Source organism: Mytilus edulis, chromosome 5 (genome assembly GCF_963676685.1).
Source record: "Mytilus edulis chromosome 5, xbMytEdul2.2, whole genome shotgun sequence".
In the NCBI taxonomy this organism is placed as follows: Eukaryota; Metazoa; Mollusca; class Bivalvia; order Mytilida; family Mytilidae; genus Mytilus; species Mytilus edulis.
The window spans coordinates 4,844,481-4,849,264 of NC_092348.1; the positions used below are offsets into that span (position 1 = coordinate 4,844,481).

The 4,784-nt window shown below is 31.3% G+C and overlaps 1 long non-coding RNA gene across 1 annotated transcript; it reads left to right on the forward strand.

Moving 5' to 3' along the window:
• The first annotated feature begins 346 nt into the window (after positions 1-346).
• Positions 347-2,145, forward strand: LOC139522807 (uncharacterized). The gene is made up of 3 exons (XR_011664496.1): positions 347-589; positions 1,449-1,556; positions 1,991-2,145. It is a non-coding gene; the product is annotated as an uncharacterized lncRNA (long non-coding RNA).
• The last annotated feature ends 2,639 nt before the right edge of the window (positions 2,146-4,784 follow it).

The window sequence follows — 4,784 nt, forward strand, 5'->3', positions numbered from 1 at the left end:
TTTCTTCATAGTTTTATATAAAGCGGCCGTGACTGATTTGTAGACAAATCCTTGTTTATAACAGAGGCCTATTTTAAAATACTCAGTGTACCACTTCTGAACTTTTTTGTATTTATTTTCAATACTTAAATCCCCATTCTTGATTCCAGACCGGGTTCCGGACTAACTCTCAATCATATACGTAAATGATCGTAAAGTGTATTCTCGAAAGCTTGACAAATGGAATACGAAAACCCGGGAAAATCACCGTTGCCGTTTTTTACACTATGACGCAACTCATCCATGGACGGGTGCTCCGTTGCGGAGGAATTTACGAAGAAAAGAAAAGAAAAGAAGGACGCTCGTCGGCTGCTGGATTCATGTTTTACAGTTAAAAAGAATGGAAAGATGTATACTAGTCTGATAGATAATACGAGGACCTCTGGTTTTTCAAAACTGTTGGATCAACAAGTTATTATAAACAGATAAATTGAAATGGTTTGCTTGTCGATTAACTTGAAGAAACCGGGTTTTAAACAAGAAAGTTGTGTGTCTTTTTGATGGATTATTTACATACCCGCTATTTTGTACTTGGAAAGCGCACCGAAAGGTAAATATTATCATGCAAATATTTAAGAAGATGCTAGTGGTATACTTTTCACGAAAAAACATTTGAATTTATAAATTTCATCGCATGCAAACCCGAAAATCAGTCTGACAAAGATCAAAAGATTGGCAAGAACGGACATAAGTCGACTCGACCCACTGCCAAAACGGCCTACTTTTTTAACAACACGTCTTCCTTTCTAAAATGTCCCACTCTTGTTAAGGGAGCTACCACGTGAGTTTTATTGGAGGTGGGGGGGTCACCATGTCACAGGCACTTGTCTCAGAAAAAAAATTCCCTATATACCCACAGGAATCGGAAGTTCTATCAATAAATTCTGTAAATAATAAGGTCTCCTGAATCCACACAACAGAATTTCATGAAACTTTGTAGATAATAAGGACATACTATGTAGATGTGCATATCAACAGGAAATTACAATTCATTTTTTTTTTCTAGGAGTTATGCCCCTTTGAACTTATTTGCTTTATTACTACTTCAACAGTTTGTCATTGCAACTCCTCTGAATCCACACAACAGAATTTCATGAAACTTAGTAGATAAAAAGGACATACTATGTAGATGTGCATATTGACAGTAAATTATGATTCAATTGAAGTTTATCAATTGCCAAGGTACATTGAAAGGTTGTTCTTTTATTAAAATCTGCACATACATGTATATAGGATTTTTTTATAAGCTTAAACTTGATCTTCTTTCTGTTGTTAGCTTACATTTTGTTTCAATTTACTTAAAAGTAAAAGTATATAGGAAAGGTATAAATTAGTGAGCATCGGTTCATACTACGTATAGTTTTTGTCTGGACTTCTTGATTAATTTATATATATATATACAATTTTAGCTTGTTACCAAATGAAAGGAAAGGACATTATTGGCAAGGATTGATATTACTGGTGAACATGTATGTCATGTAGGTGTGAATGCCCTGCAAAACAGACCTGATATCAAAGTAAGTTCATCTGTAGAATTGCAGTTAATTTAAATAATTTTATGTTATCTACCTAAAACTGTTTCAAGTTTAATTGTACATGTACAGTGTTGCTTATTTTTCTCACTTTCTGATTCAATGCATGCATTAAGCCTTACTCTGCTCGCCTCCTTCTGCTCCATACACACACACTTGAGATGTCAGAAATTCAGACTATCATAGCATTTACATTACAAACTTACCTAGTCAGACTGGCCAATATTATGTTTTGATAAGTAAACATTGTTATTTAGAAAACATAAAATATTTGCCACTGGACATTCAAATAAGCAAAAAAAAAAACGACCAGATAATGATTTTGCATTAACAGAATGAATTTGCAAACATATAACAATTAGCTTAATATGTAATTCATGGAAGTTAGATTTATATTCTTTATGAATATTTTATTTCAGTTACCATCACAGTGAACATGGTGAAGAATAACCAATACCATGAATACAGGACACAGAAGACTACCTCACAAACTTGGGAATTTTACAAAAAATAGAACTTTTAAATTTACAAAGACGACATTTATTTTGACATTCATAGACTTGGACAGTAGAGAAATTATAATGTGAATATAAATCCTTGGAAATAAAATTTTGAACTTTGAAGAAGATTGAAGATTATGTTTGTTCTAAGAAAGTTTGAAGAAAAAGGATACATTCAAAACTGTAAAAAGGAAACATTACAGTATTCTCAATTTATAATCTTGAGATCAATTACTCTTGATATACAATTAAAAGGACTTATAAAAGTAAGGACATTTGGTTGAATTGCCAATGAGAAAAATATCCACCAGAGTTCACATGATGTGATAGTGAGCTATTATAGGTATCCATATGTCCTCCAACAATGAAAAAAATGAACTATATAGTGTGTTGTGAAGGGGTTTGGACATGACAAATAGAGAAAACTAAGAGCCTTGTTTTATCAAGTTAATACATGAAAGCAAAATATGAACCAAAGACCACCACTGAAATACTTCTGATTATTGTTGATTTACTCTTGAAATATCATGTAAAATGTTTAAAAAGATATCATCAATATTCAACTTGTTAAACAACAAGTCACTGTATGACAGAAAGTTCTTGGACAAAATCCTTGTATGTGTATTGCATCAGAATATTTTTTTTAGATAGAACACTAGGAGACTATATACATGATATAAGGAAATGCAAATAAAAAGTATCATCACCTTAAAAAAAAGTATAGCATTTTATCATTGACAGTTCCATCAAAAGTTTCAGCAATACAATGCAACTGTTACATAAAAATCAAACTATACTATACACTATAATAAGTGTGTTATATATACTACAATAAGTGTGTTATATACTATAATATATATATATTATAATGCATAATTATAATAGACGTTATACGTCTGTGGTACAAAACATCCGTATTACGTCCGTGGTACTAAACGTCCGTAATACGGACGTGGTACTAAATATCCGTATTACGGACGTTTTACGGACGTTTTACGGATGGGAAGCAACGGACGTTTTACGTCCGTGGTACTATTCGTCCGTAGACGTGCCGTATAATACGGACGTTTTACGGATTTTTTACGGACGTAAAACGTCCGTAGCTATTTTACCTGTGTACAATGTGTATATTTGCTTCGTAATTGTTCCATTTATATTCATTTCACACCAATAAAGACCAGAATCAGATTGATACACATTGGATATTTGCAAATTGTATTCATCATTTATCAGTTGTCCAATAATTTTATAACGTCTGCGGTAAGGGTTTTCCAAGTTAATGGCTGATGCTTTTGAAATAATATCTTTCAAACGACGCCATCTGTTATTTGTAGCACCAAATGTTAAATTGCATGCCAAAACAACTGTGTCTCCAATATACGTATGTATTGATACGTTGGACCGGATAATGTCACCAAATGTGTATAAAGCATACATTTAGTATTTAGTAATTATTGACTGTATTGTCTTTTCTTTACAATATTGTCATTAAAACATTTTGTTATCAATTCAGTTTTGATTAAAAATTTCTAGTGTTAAACAAATCCTTAGTATCATTTATATATTAATTTAACAGTTCTGTTAGCTTAAGTTTTTCTATATATTATTAACAACTTTTTTTTAGTTAAAGCATCCTGTCTTTGGTGCTGTAAATAGATATAGGAAGATCCCAGTCGTGATCAAACACTTTTAGTCCATCACAGAAGGAACATGGTAAATAAAAATCGTTTAGCATATAAATAAACTCATCATAGATACCAGGATTAAAATTTTATTTTTAAGCCAGACAAAAATATGGATAGGAAGGAACGAAAAAAAAAAACATCGAAAGATATCAACATGCTATATAGCAAATCAAACTTCGAGCTTGACATTGACAATCCTGCAACCGAAAAGACATGCTAAAATATGTTTATCTCGATAATTTATATTGAAATGACCTATTAAGGATGTACTTAGGTGAGGTTTTGGAATTTGTGTCAAATGTTCGGACTCCTTGGAGTTTTTTCATACAATACCATGTAAAATATTTTGCCCCATAACACCCATTTATTTTTTCATATAAGACTTAATAGCTCATTAAAGGTCATTTACCAAAATTATGTGATATAGATTCAATGGATAAGCGTTGATTGTTGAAAAAGAAACCATGAGCCCGCAGGGCGAATGGTTTGTTTTTCATGAATCAACGCTTATCCATTGTATCTATCACTTAAACTATTGTGATAATGTCTTTTGAAAATTAACGCCTATTCTTAATTAGAAGGTATTGTAAGTGAGTTTTATTAACCATGATATTGTGCCAAACGATTCATTACAATAAATTAGATATCACAATTAAATGGTTAAAAGAATACAAATATATTATAACACAACACGTCTGCCCTTAAAGATCTTGATATCATCAGGCATCCGAATGTTTTCTGTTTTTACAAAATAAGACATATTGGAAATTATTTCTATTTGAATTGATCTTAATGGAAATGGAGAATGTATCAAAGGGACAACAACCCGACAAAAAACATTATATATAGTGCATATATAATAAGTATGTTTCCGAAATTTCTAGCAATAAGCCTAATTCAAGACATATCACGATTTTCTAGCATAGGAATTTGCGAATTAAAATTTGTAAAATTATGTAGTAAAACAGATGAAATCATATAATATTAATTTATAAAACAAAAATGGACCAATATTATGCAATCCATTT